The sequence below is a fragment of the Sapajus apella genome, unplaced genomic scaffold (genome assembly GCF_009761245.1).
Source record: "Sapajus apella isolate SASKATOON/1434 unplaced genomic scaffold, GSC_monkey_1.0 scaffold74, whole genome shotgun sequence".
In the NCBI taxonomy this organism is placed as follows: domain Eukaryota; kingdom Metazoa; phylum Chordata; class Mammalia; order Primates; family Cebidae; genus Sapajus; species Sapajus apella.
Genome location: NW_022437014.1, coordinates 5272687 through 5295260, shown reverse-complemented (window position 1 = coordinate 5295260; position 22574 = coordinate 5272687). Strand labels below are relative to the sequence as shown.

The following is a 22574-nucleotide window of genomic DNA, read 5'->3' as shown; positions in this document are numbered from 1 at the left end:
ACAAGGTATGACTCTGTCTCAAAAAAACAAAAAATAAAAAACAAACAAACAAAAAACCAAGGAAATGGGCACTAGGGGAAAGAAGAGGTTTCTTGCTAAGGCCTGGGGCCAAGCCTAGCCATCCTCTCTGGGTTTTCCTAGGGAGGGGTTCTTCTCTAGCTGCCTGGGTTTGAAAGGAGTCCCAGGAAAGGGAAAACAGAACAAGAAAAGGACAATGTCGTGCATGGTCAGGAGCTTAGAGCTTCTCCCACAACTCTTCGTCTGCTTCCCACCCTTGGCCCTGACTCCCAGAAGCCTCTGGCTGTGCTAACATCGCCATCAAATGTGCCTCCATGCCTCCTCCATACTCCATCCCCATAGTTTTTATAGGGAAGCACTACTGGTACATCCTAAATAACAGAGAAATAAATATGGCAAAATTGGAAAGTTCTCCTCACCAACCGCCACTTCCACTCCCTTGCCCAGAAATAACTTGATAATAGTTAAGTGTGTATCCTTCAAGACCTTCCTCCCCCTCCCCTCCTCCTCTTCCTCCTCCTCCTCCTTCTGCCTAGAAGTTTTTCTATCATTTTATCAAGCCTAACTTGTGAAACAGTGTGTGTGTGTGCATACAAATTGTTTTAATTCATACGTGGGATCATGCTATATGTATTTTCTCCAGCTTGCCTTTATCATTGACAATATAGGTTGGACTTCTTTCCATGGTGGTTAATATAGAGCTGCCTCATTCCTTTTCACAGCTGTGTGATAATCCATGGTATATATGTATAAATAAATAAATATATATATATACACACACACATATATATATATTTGTGGGTGTTTGTTTTTTTTTTTTTTTTTATATATATATATATTTTTTTTTTTTTTTTTTGAGACAGAATCTCACTCTGTCACCCAGGCTGGAGTGCAGCAGCACGATCTTGGTTCACTGCAACCTCTGCCTCCTGAGTTCAAGCGATTCTCCTCCTGCCTCAGCCTCCCGAGTAGCTGAGATTACAGGCATGTGCCAGCATGCCCAGCTAATTTTTGTATTTTAGTAGAGATGGGGTTTCACCATGTTGGCCAGGTTGGTCTCCAACTCCTGACCTCAAGTGATCTGTCCACCTTGGCCTCCCAAAGTGCTGGGATTACAGGCATGAGCCATCATGCCTGGGCAATTATATATAATTTAACACTTCCTGTTTGCTAGATGTTTTTGTTGTTTCTCTTTTTCTCTTTGACGACAATGCTATAATGGAAACCTTTGTGTATGTCATTGTGCCATCTACCTGGCTTTGAATTATTACCACTGCCAGAAAATTCCTGGTGTTGGGTGCCAATTATGCCAGCAGACCCCGAGGTATCTCTTCTGTCCTCAGAACTCCTTTAGCCTGTGGCAGAATAGCAGGCTCCCCCAGTTCTCACACTATGAGCCTGCAGTTGTGGTTGCAAACACACCTGTGTTTGTACAGCCTGCCAGAGTTCTGAAACCAGTCCCACTGCCCCATCATGGAGAGGTGCAAAAACTACAGACACGTATCCCATGTCCCTCTGACCACTGGGAGGAAAGAAAAGGGGTCAACTCCTTCAAAAGCTATCTAGCTGGAGAAAGTATGCAACTGGATTTCTAGCAATGTTTTTCAGGATTTTTACTCTTGCTTGCGGGGTGGGAGAGAATCAATGAGATGGAAGATATAAGGAGCTCAAGTGGCGGGGGCGGTCCAAAGCAGCAGAGGGGCCAAGGGAGTGTGTGTGTGTATGTGCATGTGTGTGTGTGTGCATGTGTGTGTGCATGTGTATGTGTGTGCATGTCTGTGTATGTTTCCTGTATATGTCCATGTGTGTGCATTATGTATGTGTATGTGTGAGCACATGTGTGTGCATATCTATATATGCACGTGTACATGTGCATGTGTGTGTGTGTGTGTGTGGTGTGTAGCCATGAACAGAGACAGCCAACCCCTGATTGAATATGTTATACTTTTGTCCTTTAATATTTTCAAGCCCACTGGTCCTGCAAGAAGCAGTAAGGGCTAATGAGGAACAGGTGTACTTTGGGAAACAGGAAATCTGGTTCCATTTATGACTTCATTGTGCCTTGCCCTGGAGTTTTGAGCAGCTTTAGTTTGCTGCTCCATTTTTCACATCCCTCTTCTCTGGAGGTACAATCTGCACCTTTAGGATGCACGAGTTGGGTTTCTTGCTTTTCCTGAAGATAGTACTAGTGCCATTAGCTGTTAAAAATGGAATATGGGCCAGCGTGGTGGCTCAGACCTGTAATCCCAACACTTTGGGCAGCTGACACAGAAGGACCACTTGAGCCCAGGAGTTCAAAACCAGCCTGGGAAACATAGTGCAACCTTGAATCTACAAAAACATTTACAAATGAGTCAGGTGTGGTGGCATGTACCTGTAGTCCCAGCTATTCAAGAGTCCAGGAGGTCGAGACTGTAGTGAGTTCTGAGCTTTGCCATTTGTGTGGATGTTTGATGCATCTGGCCTGCCCCACTTAGAAATTGTCTTCTTCCTTTCTTTTTTCTTTTTTTCTTTCTTTTTTTTTACTTTTTTCCACCTGCAACGATCTTGATTGAGTTATACTTTTTTTTTTTTTGAGGTAGAGTTTCACTCCTGTTGCCCAGGCTGGAGTGCAATGGCAAGATCTCAGCTCACTGCAACCTCTGATGCCCGGGTTCAAGCGATTCTCCTGCCTCAGCCTCCCAAGTAACTAGGCTTACAGGCGTGTACCACCATGCCCAGCTAATTTTGTATTTTTAGTAATACCAGGGTTTCTCCATGTTGGTCAGGCTGGTCTTGAACTCCCCACCTCAGGAGATCTGCCTGCCTCAGCCTCCCAAAATGCTAGGATTACAGGCATGAGCCACCACGCCCAGCCTCTCCTTCCTTACTTTCTGGACACACAGAAAGAGCATATGTTTGTAGTATTAAAGGCAGAGGATGAACTTCCTGTGTGGCAGCTCCCCTGAAATGTATTCTTGCACTCAAAATGCAATGGCAGATGTTGACTTGCTCTCACAACCCTTCAGAAAGTCTTGAGGGAACGCTGGTATGCTGTCAGAGAAGAACAGTAAACAAGGCTGCTGCTTCTTAAAGCAGGGATGAGCTAAGTTTCAGTAGAATTAAAGTCTTCTCATGTAAAAGTAATTTGTGTAAACCAGGATTTTAAAAAACTTTTGACTGAAGTGTAACATGTATACATCAAAGATCACACATCGTCAGTGCATAAGTTCATGAATTTGTACAAAGTGAACCCATTACATAAGTCAAGAAGTAGAACATTAGCAACACCCTAAAAAACACCCTCATTCCCCTTCCAGTTACTAATTCTGTGGGTTATCACCACTAATCTAAATTCTAAAACTTTATATTAATTTTGCCTGCTTTTGAACTTTATGTATAATGTATTTGTGAAATGTATTCACAATGTACATAGATCTTCTTATTTATTCTCATTACTATAGGGCATTCTATTATCTAAAAATACCACCATTTATTTGTTCATTCTATGTGGATGGAATTTTGGGTTTTCTTCAGTTTGGGCTATTACAAATTATGAACTGTCTTGCACATGTCTTTTGGTGGTTGTGTGCATGCATTTCTGTTGGCCAGATTTCTAAAAGTAGAATTTCTGGGTCACAGTGTAGGCATACACTCAGCTTTAGTGGACACCAGAAATCACAGTGTATGAGAATTGTGAATGTGTTTTTGATAGGAGAAAGAGCACAAGGGTAAAAATCAGGCCCCAGGCTTCTGGTCCCCTCCCAGGGTTGGCTTACAGGAAAGCCAAAGCAAACCATGTATTCTGTGTCTCTTCAACTGTAAATCAGAAATCAGAAATAATTAGTACCTGCTCTGTTCCTTGTGGGATGGGACAACCTTCCACAAAGACTAGTGCTGCACAAACGTAGGCTGTCATTAAAACGGAAGCAGAGGAGGGAGCTTTTTAATGATTAATGAGGAAAGAATAACTATAGTTATGTGAATTTCCACCTCCAATTAAGAATTCACAGATCAGATTAACTGCTCTGTTAGGCAGCGCTGTATTGCCAGAGGGGTCTGCAGTATTATTCTCTCAAACCTGGACACAAAGTGCAACCTTCCAAACCTGTCCTCTGTATTTTGTTACAAGATTCCTCAACTATCTGGAGGTCCAGGGTTCTTCTTCGTGTCTTCTCTCAATCTCTAAATAACCCACCTTCCTCCTCCCAGCATCAGCCAGCATTTGCCTGATCTGGGAAAACTGGGCTCTGCCTTAACAGATCAGCTATAACACACTAGGAAAGCCAAAGGATAAAATCTTTCCAAGTCTTCTTATTATTATGTTAAACTTTTTTAAAAAGATGGGGTTTCACTATGTTGCTCAGGCTGGTCTTGAACTCCTGGGCTCAAGCAACCCTTCTGCGTTTGTCTCTCAAAGTGCATGGATTACAGGTGAGAGCCACTGCACCCTGCCCTTCCTGCATTATTGAACATAAATGTTGAGTACTGCCAAAGAGTGCTTTGGTCCCACCGAGATACTAAAATTTTGCAGGCATTTATTCTATCAAAGGTTATGCTAAGTGAAACCAGAGGCTGTAAAAAATAATAATTAATTGAAAGTAGCGTCCAAATCTCGTCCATCCTATTGGTTTCCATATACGTAGTCACACGAGTAGGAGGCAGCGCCCTCTTCTGGCCAATGCTACATTTGCATGGCTGTGGCTAAAGGATTGCCAACACACGGGACTGGTTTTTCACCTGGGGCAGGCTCATCTTGGGGTTATTATCAGTCTTGAATGAATCGCATTTGGGGATTCATCCTCCCCTTTCTCTTCCAAGAAGAAAAATGAAACCTATGATGGCTGATTGTGTGTCAATATGGCTAGGCTAGGGTGCCCAGTCAACACTAATCTAGATGTTGCTGGGAAGATATTATTTTAGATGTGATGAATATTTAAGTCAGTAGACTCTGAGTAAAGCAAATTACTCTTCCTAATGTGGGTTGACTCATCCACTCAGTTGAAGGCCTTAGGAACAAAGACGGAGGTTTCCTGGAAAAGAATCAATTCTGCCTCAAGTCTGCAATATAGAAACCCTACCTGAGTTTCCAGACTGCAGATTTTAAATATAAGATGGCAACACTAACTCTTCCCTGAAATTCTGGCAAGCTGGCCTGCTCTGCAGATTCCAGACTTACCAATCCCCACAAGTGGGTTAGTCAATTCCTTAAAATAAATCTGAATGTATGTGTGTGTATCCCTATGTGTTCAGTTTCTCTGGAGAACCCTAACTGATCAAAACCCAACTCTAAAACCTATTTCAGGTCCCTTGATAGCTATTTAAATATGATGCCAGTGACATCATATTTAAATAGCTATCAAGGGACCTGAAATATAGCAATTGACCGTCTGGGTTCCAGTTTAAGTCCCAGGCCAACCCACTTACTAGCATCATGAACTTTTACTTAATTATGCTTAGCCTTGGTTTCTTCATTTGTGTAAGGGAGAAAATGGCAATATTTGGCCAGGCACAGTGGCTCACACCTGTAATCCCAGCACTCTGGGAGGCTGAGGCAGGTGGATCTCTTGAGCTTAGGAGTTCAAGACCTGCCTGGGCAACATGGCAAAACCCTGTCTCTACAAAAAATATAAAAATTAGCTGGGTATGGTGGCACATGCCTGTAGTCTCAGCTACTCAGGAGACTGAGGCAGGAGAATCACTTGAGCCTGGTAAGTGGAGGCTGCAGTGAGCTGTTTCTGTGCTACAGCACTCCAGCCTGGGCAAAAAAGTACCCTGTCTTAAAAAAAAAAAAAAAGGAAAAGAAAAGAAAAAATAGTAGTATTTGCTGAATAGGCTATTGTAAAGCTTAAACAACAAAACACATGTGCTTAGAATAGTATCTCACTCAGAGTAGGTACTCAATAAAAGTTAGTAGTTACTAAAGTTACTGCAGGAAGCTGCCAGAGAAGGATAATTTACAAAGTGAGGAAAGCTAGCTAGCTTAGTTCACTTTCCTCCCCCACATTCCTCTCCCAAAACTCTCGGGCACAGGCAGCCTCTGTTTTTCACTACAACCTATTCCTGGGGTATATTATAAATGTATATCATATAATTCTTCTAAAGTCTCCTATCTCTTCCCATAGGAATCAATCAAAGTTAAAAGTTGGATTCCAAGACTATACTTTCAGGAATCATTTCTATAGTTTGCTAGTAGGGAAGTTTCTCTGAATGTGTAGAGCAAAAAGAAAAAAAGTTTCAAATTCCAAATTAAGGACAAAATCATCCATGAAATCATTACTATGTCACAAAAGCCAAGTAAAGTTATTTTTTAAGTCTTAATATGGGATTTCCATAAAACTTAATCCTTACTCCACAATACAGCTTTTTATAATCAATTTAATTGGCAAGTTTGTTTGCTTCCTAACAATTTAGAAGGACTTTCAGAAGATAATTTGGCTGGCCAAAACCTATTTTTATATCTAGCCAAATAGTTATCTCTAGATGGAGGGAGACGGGTTCATTTATATTTCCTTTTTACTTTGCGTTTCTTTCAGCAATGCACCAGAAAAACTCACGAGACTCACTGGTTGGCTGGGTGTGGTGACTCATGTCTGAAATCCCAGTACTTCAGGACGCCAGGGAGGGTAGATTGCTTGAGCCCAGGAGTTCAAGGCCAGCCTGGGCAACATGGCAAAACCTTGCCTCTACAAAAAATTACTCAGGCGTGGTGGAACACACCTCCCAGCTACTCAGGAGGCTGAGGTAATAGGATCACTAGAACCTGGGAGATTGAGGCTGCAGTGAGCCAAGATCTCGCAACTTTACTCCAGCCTGAGCGACAGTGACACCTATCTCAAAAATACGTTAAAAAAAAGACTCAATGGCAGGTTGTATACTCACTACTAAGGTTTATTATAGCAAAGTATACATAGCAAAAGCAGCAGGAAAAAGACATACATCAGCAGGCTCCAGAGAGGTTCAACACAGGTTTCCAACATCTTTCATTGTCTGGGGCTACACAGGAGCACTCCCTCTCAAGCAGTTAACTACAGGAACAGGTGTGGAATATCTTTGCCCATGAAAGCCTGCCTGAATCTCAGAGTCCAAGGCTTTTATGAGGAGCTGGTCATGTAAGTACAGTATATCCTGCTATGCAATTAGCCATGGCAAGCAAAACTCAGGACCCTAACAATGAAACCTCAATCTTGATGTTTATGGAAAGCAACCTGACAAACCAGTATGGGATGGTTCATTGCTCCAGCTGTATATAACAAAATCACCAATCAGTAGCACAAAGAACTCTCTAAGGACTATATTCCCAGTGGTTGGTCAAGGGTTAATCATGGATTCCTTGGAGACCGGCAAGATTATGCAAACTTACCTGCTGTGTTAACTCTTTCCTCACAGTTTATATTTTCTAAAATGTCTATAATTAACATATATTACTCTTTTTTTTTGAGATGGAGTATCACTCTGTCACCCAGGCTGGAGTGCAGTGGTGCAATCTCAGCTCACTGCAACCTCTGCTTCCTGGGTTCAAGCAATTCTCCTGCCTCAGCCTCCTGAGTAGCTGGGACAGCCATGCACCACCAAGCCTGGCTAATTTTTTGTATTTTTAGTGGAGATGGGGTTTCACCCTGTTTGCCAGGCTGGTCTCAAACTTACGACTTCAGGTGATCCGCCCGCCTTGGCCTTCCAAAGTGCTGGGAATACAGGAGTGAGCCACCACGCGCAGCCAACGTCTACTACTTTTATAATCTTTTAGAAAAGTAACTATTAACATAAAGGCATGCAAACATAATGATTTTCTTTTTAGTTATTTAATGATGCTTTGTAGGCTCTCCACCTTTTCCTGTAGTCAGCAGAGCTGCTAAGACAGCAGTCACCCTACTAGACATGTCATAGATGCTCATCAGAGCCTTTATACACTTTTGGAAAACCATAAAAACAGGCATGAAAGAGCATGTGAAACCTAGGAAAAACCACAACAACCTACTTCCACTTCCCCATCTTAGAGATGAGGAAATGGGAATTCTGAACAGTGAAAGGACTTTCCCCAGGTTATAAACCTTAGGGTTTTCAGTTAAAAGCTTTTTTTGGAATTGATGAAATGTTTGCTCAGTTGTTTCTGAATGTCTTTACCGTGGGCAGAAAAATGTGGATCCCTGAATGATGAGCTCACCTGGACCAAGTGCACATAGTTTGTCCTCCTTCAGTCTGGAGAGTGACTTCCCTTCCTCCCCCTGCCCCAGTGGCCTGACAGGATCCCACAGCTAGAGCATTGCCAGTGCTACTGGGTCAGTGTTCCATCTTGGAATCTAGTGAGAGGATAGGTTCATCTTCACAAATTTTCCTTTTCTCTCACCTTCATTTACTCTCTTGTAAGTTGCGGAGAGGTGTCCATGTCTCTACTAGACTGCAAATTCCTTTTAGATCTCCTGGAACGAGGTTTTATAGTGGATATGATTGCAGATAGTAAAGTCAAATGGTCCGGGTTTTAATTCTGTTTTTGCGTCTACTGCTATGATTTGGCCTATGTGATTTGAGTGAGTTACTTGAGGAAGTTACTTAATGGAAATAGTAGTACCTCCCTCCTAAGGCTACTGGGAGAAGGAAAGAAATGTCTTTCATTTAATAACTCTCAACTAGCATAGGGCTGGGCATATAGTAAATGTTCAATAAATATTAGCTATTATTTTTTAAGTGGATGCTCCATTCATTTTTGAAAATTCTATTCTCTGATTTTTAAAACCATTTTATTGAAGTAATTGACATGCAGTATAAACTGAACATGTTTAAAGTATAGAATATCATGTTTTGATGTGTATACTCCTGTGAAACTATCACCATAATCAAGTCAATGAACATATTCATAACCCCTAAAAGTTTTCTTTTTTTTTTTTTTGAGACAGAGTCTGACTCTGTCACCCAGGCTGGAGTGCAGTGGCACAATCTTGGCTCACTGCAACCTCCACCTCCTCAGTTCAAGCGATTCTCCTGCCTCGGCCTCCCGAGTAGCTGGGATTAGAGGCAACTGCCACCACACTCGGCTAATTTTGTATTTTCAGTAGAGTTGGGGTTTTGTCATTTTTGTCAGGTTGGCCTTGAACTCCTGACCTCAGGTGATCCACTCACCGTGCCCTCCCAAAGTGCTGGGATTACAGGCGTGAGCCACCATGCCTGGCCAAAGGTTTCTTATACCTGTTTGTAATCCCCTTCTGTGTCCTCAGGTGACACTATCTACTATCTATCTCTACAGATTAGCTTGCATTTCCTAGAATCTTATTTATGTAATTGGAATCATATAGTATAGATACTCTTCTTTTGGCTTTCTTTATTCAGCTATGTTGTGAGATTCATTCATGTTGTTGCGAGTATCAGTTACTAAGTAATATTCCATTGTTTGACTGTACCAAAATTTGTTTGCCCATTTAGCTATTGATGGACATTTGGGGCTGTTTCCAGTTTGGAGATATTAGATATGAAACTTATGTGTAAGTCTTTGGACATACACAAATGACCTCTGATTTAACGTTGATTCAACTTATGATTTTTCAACTTTATAGTGGTATGAAAACAATATGCACTCACTAGAAACTGTGCTTCAAGTACCTGTACAACCATTCTGATTTGTACTTTTAGTATAATATTTAATAAATTACATGAGATATTCAGCATTTTATTATGAAATAGGCTTTGTATTAGATGATTTTGCCCCACTGTAGGCTAATGTAAGTGTTCTAAGCACGTTTCAGGTAGGCAAGACTAAGCTATGGTGTTTGGTATGTTAGGTGTATTAAATGCTTTTTCAACTTATGATATTTTCAACTTATGATGAGTTTATTGGGATGTAACCACATTATAAGTTGAAGACCATCTCTACTTATATTTCTCCTGGGAGTAGAATGAGTGGGTCATTAGGTAGGTATATGTTTAACTTTTTAAGAAACTGGCAAATTGTTTTCCAATTGGTTGTACCATTTTATATTCCTACCAGTAGTGTATGAGAATTCCATTGCTCTATATCCTCACCAACAGTTGGTATGGTCAGTGATTTTAATTAAATTAACTTGCTTTATTTATTTTTCTATTTTTATTTACTTATTTATTTATTTTGAGACAGGGGTCTTACTCTGTCATCCAGGCTGCAATGAAATGGTGTGATCATGTCTCACTACAGCCTCGGCTTCCTGGTGTTAAGTGATCCTCCCACTTCAGCCTCCCAATTAGCTGGGACTACAGGCACATGCCACCACACCAGACTAATTTTTTCTATGTTTTGTAGAGATAAGACATCACTCTGTTGCCCAGGCTGGTCTCGAAATTTTGGGTTCAAGTGATCCTCCCACCTTGGCCTCCCAAAGTGCTGAGATTACAGGTGTGAACTACCACACCCAGTCCTGTTTTTAATTGTATACATTCTAGTAAGTGTATAGTGGTATCTCTTTGTGTTTTTAATTTGAATTTCCCTCATGACTAATGATGTTGAGCAATTTTAATGTGCTTATTCACCAATGTGTTTTTTTATGTAATGTCTGCCCTAATCATTTGCATATTTTTTAACTGGGGAAATGTTTTTCTTATTGTTGTTTTGTGACTTCATTCCATATTCTATACAAGTCCTTTATTAGACAGGTGATTTGCCGATACTTTCTCCCAGTCTGTAACTTTATCATTCTCTTAACAGTGTCTTTCAAAGAACAGAAATTCTTAATTGCAATTAACTGCGATTTATCATTTTTTTTTCTCTTATTGATTGTGCTTTTGTTGTTCTAATCTAAGGTCATAAAGATTTTCTCCTGTATTTTCTTCTAGGAGTTTTATAGTTTTAGGTTTTACATTTAGGTCTATAACACATTTTTAGTTTTTGTACACAGTATGAGGTATGGATCAAAGTTAATATTTTTGCCTATGGATGGCCAGTGTTTTCGCATTGTTAAAAAGATTATCCTTTATCTATAAAATCATTTTTGTACTTTTGTACTTTTGTTTACCATATATGTGGTATTTTTACACTCTTTTTTCCCCCAACGATTCATTTGTCTATCTTCATACCAATACCATATCTTGATAACTGTAACTCTATAATAAGTTTTGAAGTCAGGAAATGTATTTTTAGAAGTTTTCTTCTTGGCCAGACACAGTGGCTCATGCCTATAATCCAGCACTTTCGGAGGCTGAGGCAGGAGGATCACCTGAGGTCAAGAGTTCAAGACCAGCCTGGCCAACATGGTGAAACCCTGTCTCTACTAAGAATTCAAAAAAAAAAAAAAAAAAAAAAAAAAATAGCCAGGCATGGTGTCTCATGCCTGTAATCCCAGCACTTTGGAAGGCTGAGGCAATTGGATCACCTGAGGTCGGGATTTCGAGACCAGCCTGACCAACATGGAGAAACCCTGTGTCTACTAAAAATACAAAATTAGCCAGGCTTGGTGGTTCACGCCTGTTATCCCAGCTACTCGGGAAGCTGAGGCAGGAGAATCACTTGAACCCAGGAGGTTGAGGTTGCTGTGAGCTGAGATCACACCATTGCACTCCAGCCTGGTGACAGGGCAAGACTCTGTCTCTAAAAAAAAAAAAAGTTTTTCTTCTTTTCCCAAATTGTTTAGCTATTCCAGGTCTTTTGCATTTCCAAATTATTAATGATTTTAAAATCAGTTTGTTGATTTTTACACAAAAAACTGCTGAGGTTTTGATTAGGATAGCACTGAATCCAGATGCAAATTTGGGGAGAAATGACTTTTTTTTTTTTTTTTTTTTGAGACAGAGTTTCGCTCTCGTTACCCAGGCTGGAGTAAAATGGCGCGATCTCGGCTCACCGTAGCCTCCGCCTCCTGGATTCAGGCAATTCTCCTGCCTCAGCCTCCTGAGTAGCTGGGATTACAGGCACGTGCCACCATGCCTAGCTGATTTTTTGTATTTTTAGTAGAGATGGGGTTTCACCATGTTGACCAGGATGGTCTCGATCTCTTGACCTCGTGATCCACCCGCCTCGGCCTCCCAAAGTGCTGGGATTACAGGCGTGAGCCACCGCGCCCTGTGAGAAATGACATTTTAACAATGTTGAATCTTCTGATCCATGAGTATGAACTATCTCTTCATTTATTGAGATCTTTTTGTAATTTTCAGTGTAAAGAACTTGCATGTCATTTGTTAGATTTATTGCTATGTATTTGACATTTTTGGTATTAGTATAAGTGGCATTTTTTAAAATTTCAATTTCCACTTGTTTGCTAGTATATAGAAATACAACTGCTAGGTGCAGTGGCTCACACATGTAATCCTAGCACTTTGGGAGGCCAAGGTGGGTGATTCATCTGAGGTCAGGAGTGGCCAGCCTGGCCAACATGGTGAAACACCCATCCCCGCTAAAAATACAAAAATTAGCCAGGCATTTGTCTGGCTAAAAGAAAAAAAGAAAAAAAAAAGAAATACAAGTGATTTTTGTATACTGAACTTATATCCAGCAACCTTGCTAAACTCACTTTTTAGTTCTGGTAGCTATTTTTGTAGATGTCGTGTGATTTTCTGAAGAATCATATCATCTATGAATAGACAGCTTTACTCCTTCCTTTCCAGTCTGGTTGTCTGTTGTTTCTTTTTCTTGCCTTATTGCACTGGCTCAAACCAGCACAGTGTTGAGTAGAGGTGATGAAAGCAGACATCCTTGCCTTGTTCCTGATTCTATGAGGAAAGCATTGTCTTCCACCATTTAGTATGATGTTAGCTTTAGATGTCCTATAACAGGTTGAAGAAATACCCTTCTGTTTCTAGTTTGCTAAGAGGTTGTTTGTTTTTATAAATCAGTAATTGATATTGGATTTTTTCAAATGTTTTCCTGCATCTATTGAGATCATTATTTTTTCTTTTTTAGTCTGTAATATGGTGAACTATATAGATTGATTTAATAACAACTTTATTAAGATATAACACATATAGCATAAAGTTTAAAGTTTATCCTTTTAAAGTGTATAATTCAGTGGTTTTTACACAAGTCACAGAGTTGTGCCTATATCACCACTATCAAATCCCATAGCCTTTTCATTTCCCTGAAAGAAACTCTGTACCCATTAGAAGTCATTTCCCATTTTCTTCTCTCTCCCCACACTCTGGCAGCCACCAACCCACCTCTAATTTGCCTATTCTGAACATTTTATATACATACAATCATACTATATGCAGACTTTTGTGACTGGTTTCTTTCACTTAGCATAATGTTTTCAAGGTGCATCCAAGGTATAGCATGTATCAGAATTTCATATCCATTTATGGCTCAATAATATTCTATTGGTGGGTATACCACATTTGTTTACCCATCAGTTGATGGACAATTGGGTTGTTTCTGCTTTTTGGCTGTTATGGACAATGCTGCTATCAACATTTGTACACAAGTGTTTGTGTGGACATATATTTTCATTTTTCTTGGGTATATATCCCTAGGAGTGGAATTGCTGGTCATACAGTAACTTTATGTTTAACCTTGTGAGGGACTTCCAGGCCAACAGTGAAGTTCAAGCAAGGGAAGGAGGAGGTCCTGGGTCAATGGTACATATTTGCTCTATTGGAGAGAAGCAATTGGCCAAAGTTGTAGCTTGTCAATAGTCTGTTGAATAGCCATGGATTTTTTGGTGTGATCTCCGTGTTCCTGATTCTACGGGGAAAGCACTGTCTTTCACCATTTAGTATGATGTTAGTTTTACATGTCCTATAACAGGTTGAAGAAATGTCCTGTTTCTAGTTTGCTAAAAGGTTTTTTTGTTTGTTTGGTTTTTGGTTCAGAGAACACATGAAGCCAGGCTAGGTATCACCAATAGGTGACCATATTAAATACTCATGAATATTGGTATTAATGTAGTACTAATAAGTGACCAGGTGCCCCTTATTTATGTTTATTACCACATGTACTCTTGGTTCTCACAACTCTTATCATCTTTGTTTAACCCACACATTTTCTATAGGATAATTACTGATTTATACTTGATATATCTTTTTTTTTTTTTTTTTGAGATGGAGTTTCGTTCTTGGTGCAAGGTCTGGAGTGTAATGGCGTGATCTCAGCTCACTGCAACCTACACCTCCTGAGTTCAAGTGATTATCCGCCTCAGCCTCCCAAGTAGCTGGGATTACAGGCATGTGCCACTGTGCCCAGCTAATTTTATGTTTTTAGTAGAAATAGGGTTTCTCCGTGTTGGTCAGGCTAGTCTTGAACTCCCAACTTCAGGTGATCCGCCCACCTTGGCCTCCCAAAGTGCTGGGATTACAGGCGTGAGCCACTGTGCCTGTCCTACTTGATATAACTTATGAGTTCATCCCATTTATTTTCTTCTGTAAAAGAAGTGAATATTTTGAAATGATACATCAAATGCATATTAAACCCTTCCCCTATATTATTGATTTCCCTATGACACCACACTTACTTTGCATGTAATGCTGAATAAATGTTAAATAAAAAATAAGCAGGGCCGGGCCTGTAATCCGAGCACTTTGGGAGGCTGAGGCAGGCAGATTGCTTGAGCCCAGGAGTTTGAGATCAGCCTGGGCAACATGGCAAAAACCCATCTCTACTAAAAATACAACAATTAGCTGGACATGGTGACACACATCCGCGATCTCAGCTACTGAGGAGGTTAATCAGTAACCTCCGAGGAGGCTGAGGTTGTAGTGAGCAGAGATTGCACCACTGCACTCCAGCCTAGGTGACAGTGAGACTTTGTATCAAAAAATAATAATAATAATAGGCTGGGCACGGTGGCTCATGCCTGTAATCCCAGCACTTTGGGAGGCCGAGGCGAGCAGATCACGAGGTCAGGAGATCGAGACCATCCTGGCTGACATGGTGAAACCTGGTCTCTACTAAAAATACAAAAAATTAGCGAGGCATGGTGGCACATGCCTGCAGTCCCAGCTATTTAGGAGGCTGAGGAAGAAGAATCACCTGAACCTGGGAGGTGGAGGTTGCAGTGAGCCGAGATCATGCCATTGCACTCCAGCCTGGTTACAGAACGAGACTTGTCTCAAACAAATAATAATAATAATAATAATAATAATGATAATAAAAATGAGCAATAATCTCAGGTAGTCTTGCCATAGAAATAAACAGATATTCAAACAAAGGATTCCTGTGGTTAAGTACTTGGGAAATATTGGTTTGTTTGTTTTTTGCTATCGGATTTGCTAGCCCCTTAATTCACTCGTGTAGTGATACTTCTTCATGAATGGATTTCATATTCAGCGTCCTCAAATGTACTAACCCCTGGAGCCCTTTATTCAAGGTGCAGCTCTAGGAATTAGTGTTGTATGAAACACACCTTGGGAAATGCTGCCCTGGGGATTGCTCTGTGCAAGGCCTTGGAAGTACAGATGTTTACTACAGCAGCCATAGACTCAGCAGCTGAACTGAAATTCCCTTGGGTGCCTTTTATACAGTATAAACATCCTGCTTTTCTAGGTTATTTTTTTAAACAATAACAAGAAGCAAGATAGGGAAATTGAAGTTACTTGGGGTATAAGCTGACTCAATTATGCAATCAAGGGTTTTTCTAATTTCTCCTTTTGAGAAAATCCAGGAATAATGTACCATCCCCTAAATAGCACAATGCTGAGACTAATTCTTTGACGAATATTAGGCATGTTGAAAGATAGTAGGATTATAAAAAGGAGACTTCCTCTTCCACCTGGCTAGAAAAACATGCCTAATAGAACAGTAGGGAACCCAAATCTCTGTGCGAAGCATCTTCCTCACATGGTTAGCCTGGAGGGCCAAGGGATTCTAAAGACTTAAAACTGAGTTTATTGGAGCCGTCTGTATTGTAGATGGGAAAACAGGTAACTTAATCTAGTAGACAGAATGTAGGGACAGAAACAGAGCCAATCATAGGTCACCTACCCTATTGCGCTCCATTACACATCCTCTGGCCCCAAAACCATCACCACGTAGGCGGGTAACTCTGCCCTTGACCTATACCATACCATCCTGCACACAGGATTGTCTCTCCCCCTTGCCCTTTTTGTAACCTCTTCTTGCACCCTTCCCTAAGCTTATGTCCAGCCTGAATCCTTCTAAGACTTCAAATTGCAGCTCAAACATTATTTCCTCTGGTGAGCTTTCCTTGACTCCAGCCTACTAGGGTATATGCTATTTCCCTATCACTTATCACAAATGTAATTTATATTATTTAGTGATTGTTTGTTCTACTACTTTGTGAACTACTCAAAAGGGCAGAAACTGTGTAACTAGTGCAGTATTGAATTTCCAGCACGTGGCACAGAGTAAATGTTGAAAAAATACCAGTTAGTGGCTCACACCAGTAGCCCTAGCTACTCAGGAGGCCGAGGTAGGACGGGGGATCACTTGAGCTGGGGAGTTTGAGGCTGCAGTGAGCTACGATCAAGCCACTGCACTCCAGCCTAGGTGACAGCGCAAGACCTTGTCCCCACAAAATAATCATAACAAAATAATAGGCCGGGAATGGTAGCTCACACTTGTAATCCCAACACTCTGGGAGGCTGAGGCAGGTGGATCACCTGAGGTCAGGGGTTTGAGACCATCCTGGCCAACATGGTGAAATCCCATCTCAACTAAAAATACAAAAATTAGTGGGAGCATGGTAGCTGGTGCCTGTAACCCCAGCTACTTGGGAGGCCAAGGAAGGAAAATTGCTTGAACTTGGGAGGCAGAGGTTGCAGTGAGCTGAGATCTTGCTACTGCACTCCAGCCTGGGTGACAGAGCGAGACTCCATCTCAAAAAAATAAATACATACATACATACACACATACGTACATACATACATACCAGTAAGTTGAATGATTGAAACCTAGGTACTGAAATATTTTTGCTTATTTCTCTTAGGCCTGTTCTATCTTCCTTTGTCCTAGGTCAAAATCTTATCAACTCCTTTGTCCAAGGCTCAGATCCCTGGAGACTCATTCCAAGAAGGCCTCTTTTGCCGATTCCCCAATCAGAGTAGTTGTTGACCTTCTTGTACACAATCTAGTCTCTCATGTAATCCCAGATGAGCTGGGAAAAGCAGTGCTCTTTTTTAGAGTATGAGGTGTTCAGAGTTGCTAGTGGGCCTGAGACTCTCAAATGAATAGCTCATGTGTACTACCAAAACCCAGCAAGAAGGAACAGTGCAGCTGTGGGCAGCCAAGAAGCCAGTCGTGCTCACAGGTACATGGCTGACGTCAGTGCGGATAACGCATAAAAGCTGTTCCAGGGTGGAGCTGTTCTCTGGAATGTTGGGAACACACTACTCAGAGGTACAATTGTGACACTGGACTTCCTCCCCAGACAGGGTGCCTGCCTGCCCTTCACCTCTTGCTGAAACTCACTCACATACCCAGGCCTGGGGCTTGCAATTTTCCTAATTCATCCCCAAGGTGAGCTGCTTTCAAACAGTGTGTGAATTTGATTTGGAAATATGGCCAGTTGCAAAGTACCATGAGGTGAGGAGACAGACTTTTTTTTTTTTTTGAGACAGAGTCTTACTGTGTCACCCAGGCTGGAGTGCAGTGGCACGATTTTGGCTCACTGCAATCTCTGCCTCCCTGGTTCAAGCAATTCTCCTGCCTTAGCCTCCCGAGTAGCTGGGATTACAGGCACATGCCATCACACCCAGCTAATGTTTGTATTTTTAGTAGAGACATGGTTTCATCATGTTGGTCAGGATGGTTTCGATCTCCTGACCTTGTAATCCGCCCGCCTCGGCCTCCCAAAGTGCTGGGATTATAGGTGTGAGCCACTGCGCCCGGCCATAAGACAGACTTTCTTTTGGACTCTCTTTCTCCGAGACAGGTCTTTTTCCGAAGTGCATTAAAATATTAATGGTACCCTGCATGATAAAGGGGAAAAAAGATGGCTCTGCCTTCCCCAAGCTGTGAATTTTACCCCTTGCTTAAGTTGTTGTGAGGTTACAACAACTTAAGTTGTGAGTAAAGACCTTGGGTAAGTGACGGGGCTTATAGGGCATTGCTAACGGATAAAATAGAAAACAAAGCACAGGGGTGAATGTCTAAGACATCACTAGTGTTCAACAAATGATAGCTGTTTAACTCTTAGATGCTCCTCAGGTATCCTTAGAGCAGTCTGTGCCTCCTGCCTCAGTAACATCACGCCAGATAAAAATGGCCTGCTCATTTTTCTGTTTCTTCTGCTAAACTGTAACTCTCTTTTAGGCCCAATAACTAGAAAAATGCCTTTCAGCTCCCATAATAAGCTCGTATCTGATGTCATCTTGTTGCCCAGGCTGGAGTGCAGTGGCACAATCTTGGCTCACGGCAACCTCCACCTCCTGAGTTCAAGTGATTCTCCTGCCTCAGCTCCCGAGTAGCTGGGGTTAAAGGTGCCTACCACCATGCCCAGCTAATTTTTGTATTTTTAGTAGAGACAGGGTTTCGCCATGTTGGCCAGGCTGGTCTTTAACTCTGGCCTCATGATCCACCCGCCTCAGCCCCTCAAAGTGCTGGGATTACAGGTGTGGGCCACCACGTCTGACCCTCAATTTACAGCTGAATAAAATGAAGGCACCACAAGGTAGAGTAATTCAGCCAATGTGATCTATGTAGTAAGCAGTGGAGTAAAGATTTAAACACAGCTGGCCAGGTTCTAGAACCTGTGCTCTTTTTTTTGTTTTTTTTTTGAGACGGAGTCTTGTTCTGTCCCCTACACTGAAATGCAGTAGCACGTTCTCGGCTCTGTAACCTCCACACTGTAACTCCGCCTCCCGGGTTCAAGTGATTCTTCTGCCTCAGCCTCCCAAGTAGCTGGAACTATAGGTGCACACCACCATGCCTGGTTAATTTTTGTATTTTTAGTAGAGATGAGGTTTCACCATGTTGGCCAAGCTGGTCTCGAACTCCTGACCTCAACTGATCCACCCACCTTGGCCTCCCAAAGTGCTGGGATTACAGGCATGAGCCACCACTCCCGGCCTGCTCTTTACCTCTGTACTACGCTGCCTCAATCCTTACTCTAATTATGTTTTTCTCATTTTTCTCCCTAATAGCACAATGAAAAATACCATCCCTATTGTCTCTTGTATTTGTGGGGCCATCTTTATTCTGAGGTTCTCATTGTACTGGCTCAACACAATGCCTTACACAATTGAATGCTTTACAGTCGCCTCCCCATTGGTGCAGAGCTGGGTCTGGCATGCTGGGTTTATGACCCAATTATGCTCTTTCACAAAAACATTTCTGGGTACCATTGTCAGACAGGACACTAGACTGAGTGGACCACTGCGAAAACCCTTTTATGCTCTTGTGTTCTAAATGACAGCCCTGTTTCCTAAAGTAATTGAGATTTTCAGCTATCAGCATAAAAGGAAACCATGGATGCTAGGCACAGCCTCGTGCTGCTGTTACATGCCCCAGACACCAGTCACCACTGAAGTCAGGCCTGTCTGCCTCTGTCAAAGACAGTCTCAGTGAAACTGTAGTTTTTTTTCAATATTAGGTGCCCAGGTCCCGTATATGCAAGAGAATTACATACCTTTGGAATTAAATAAATCAAATGAATTCTCATGTATAGCTACTACCTCGCTCAGTAGAATATTACCAGAATCTCAGGCTAAGCATGGTGGCTCACACCTATAATATCGCAGCATTTTGGGGGGCTGAGGTGGGTGGATCGCTTGAGCCCAGAAGTTCAAGACCAGCCTGGGCCACATGGCAAAAAACCATCTCTGCAAAAAAAAATAGCTGGGCCTAGTGGTATATGCCTGTAGTCCCAGCTACCAGGGAGGCTGAGGTGGGAGGATTGCTTGAGGGGAGGTTGAGCCTGCGGTAAGCTGTGATTGCGCACTGCACTGCACTCCAGCCTGGGTGACAGAGTGAGACTCCATCTCAAAAAAAAAAAAAAAAAAAAAAAGGATAGATTCTGGGAGTATATGTGTATATCCAGAATACACACACACACACGCACACACATATATGTATATATGTATATATCCAGGATCTATCTTCTCCCCACAGCATCCTTCTCCCACTCCTCCCCCTGGCAATGCTAACATGCTTTTCATTATAGAGTATTAGTCATTTGAAAGAGATAATTTTTCAGATGTGATTCCTAAGTACTTTATGTTATAAAAGGTGCTAGCAGCAAATGAATATTCAAACTTATAGTTTGAAGTTTCATTTAAAAAAATTTTTTTTTTAATAGGGACAGGGTTTCACCAGGCTGTTCTTGAATTCCTGACCTCATGATCCGCCTGCCTTGGCCTCCCAAAGTGCTAGGATTACAGGTGTGAGCCACTGCACCCAGCCTGAAGTTTCATTTTCAATGTGAACTGATACTGTCAGTGAGCTTTCTATCCTAACTTTACAGCAGTGCTGCAGTCTAATAGTGTGCTGAGAACAGATGTGTCATTAAATTATCAATGTACAAAATTAATTTTTGCCACAAATTGGGGACACACACTTCTGTGGCAGTGACTGCCAGGATGTTAAGATGGCTGATGCTGGGTGGGATGCAGTGGCTCACACATGTAACCCCAGCACTTTGGGAGGCAGATAAATTGCCTGAGGCCAGGAGTTCGAGACCAGCCTGGCCAACATGGTGAAACCCTGTCTGTACTAAAAATACAAAAAAATTTGCTAAGCCTGGTGCCAGGCACCTGTAATCCCAGCTACTCGGGAGGCTGAGGCAGGGGAATCTCTTGAACCTGGGATTTGGAGGTTGCAGTGAGCTGAGATCATGCCACTACACTCCAGCCCAGATGACAGTGTAAGACTCTGTCTCAAAAAAAAAAAAAGATGGCTGGTGCTGCAGATGAGGAAGAGCAGATGCAAACGGCAGGAGTGAAGAGGTGACTGTTACCTACATGAAGCCACAGTCACAGACAGATTGCTTCCTGCAACACGTAAGAACTTTGCCATGTAACTATGTAAGAGAACTTGGCTATGGCAGCAGATGCTCTCCTCAAACACCCTGATGAATACTAGTGTGGTAACACCTGAAGCACTTAATTCTTACAGGAGAGCCACAAGTTCTAGTATTCAAAAATGCACCTCAAGCACGAGAAAGTTGACAGCTCTTTCTCAGCCAATAGATATTCCTGAAAAAAAATTTTTTTTGAGACAGAGTCTTGCTCTGTCACCCAGGCTGGAGGGCAATGGTGTGGTCTCAGCTCACTGCAGCCTCCGCCTCCTGGGTTCAAGCGATTCTCCTGCGTCAGCCTCCTGAGTAGCTGGGATTACAAGTGCCTGCCACCATGCCGGGCTAAGTTTTTTGTATTTTTAGTAGAGATGGGGTTTTACCATGTTGGCCAGGCTGGTCTTGAACTCCTGACCTTGTGATCTGCCCACCTAGGCCTCCGAAAGTGCTGGGATTACCGGAGTGAGCCACCACACCCAGCTTCTGAAATGGTTTAACAAGTTTTTGCGGCCGGGCGCGGTGGCTCAAGCCTGTAATCCCAGTACTTAGGGAGGCCGAGGCGGGTGGATCACAAGGTCAAGAGATCGAAACCATCCTGGTCAACATGGTGAAACCCCGTCTCTACTAAAAATACAAAAAATTAGCTGGGCATGGTGGCGCTTGCCTGTAATCCCGGCTACTCAGGAGGCTGAGGCAGGAGAATTGCCCGAACCCAGGAGGCGGAGGTTGCGGTGAGCCGAGATCGCGCCATTGCACTCCAGCCTGGGTAACAAGAGTGAAACTCCGTCTCAAAAAAAAAAAAAAAAAAAAAAAAAAAACAAGTTTTTGCTATTTCCCTGCCTGTAAATTACCCTATAAAATAATAATCTCACTGCCCCCTTCCATTGCTCTTTATTGTGAATTAGAAACAAAACATGTGTGTCAGGAGGAAATGAAATGCAATTCTATTACAGATTTGGTAATGTTTATAGGCAGCAGCCAGAAACCCTCCAAAATTGGACATAAGCAAGGCGTGGTGGCTCATGCCTGTAATCCCAGAACTTTGGGAGGCTGAGGCAGGAGGATTGCTTGAGTCCAGGAGTTCAAGACCAGCCTGGGCCACATAGCAAGATCCTATCTCTAAAATAAAATAAAATAAAATAAAAATAAATAAAATAGACATAATTTTTGGTACTACTCAGTTTATGAGGGGATTAAGTTGGTAAAAAGCAGCTTTAAGGGAAATTGCTTTCTGACTTGAGAGGGAAAAAGACATAATTGTGGCTATGTAGCAGAAATCTTTGGAGAGATGCCCAGAAAAGGAGAAAGCACTGTTCCCAACCCTCTTTCTGTATCTAGCTCCTCTATCTTAGAAGAATGACTCCCTGTTCCAGAACTGGAAAGTGCTTGCTTCTTGCTTTGGGGACTTACTGAAGATAATGTAGCTGCAATTGAGTGACTTGGATGTGGTTCTTCACCTTTATAAGATGATACAGTGTGAATAGTAACCTAAATAATATAGTTGTCTCTCAATATCCACAGGGGATTGGTTCCAGGACCCTCCTTGGATACCAAAATCCACAGCTGCTCTGGTCCCTGATATAAAATGGGGTTGTATTTGCATGTAAACTATGCACATCCTCCCTTATACTTAAAATTATCTGTAGATTACTTAGAATACCTAATACACTGTAAATGCTAGTACATAGTTGTCATATTGTATTTTACATTTTGTATTACTTA

At 42.0% G+C, this 22574-nt stretch overlaps 1 long non-coding RNA gene and 1 pseudogene across 1 annotated transcript; one reads left to right on the top strand and one right to left on the bottom strand.

Annotated features, from left to right (window-relative positions):
* Positions 1-2490: 2490 nt before the first annotated feature.
* Positions 2491-16526, bottom strand: LOC116532058. Its single transcript, XR_004260692.1, has 3 exons — positions 16431-16526; positions 6338-6347; positions 2491-2502 (listed from the first exon to the last, which is right to left on the bottom strand). It is a non-coding gene; the product is annotated as an uncharacterized LOC116532058 (long non-coding RNA).
* LOC116532173 lies at positions 6152-6235 on the top strand (annotated as a pseudogene).
* Positions 16527-22574: the final 6048 nt, after the last annotated feature.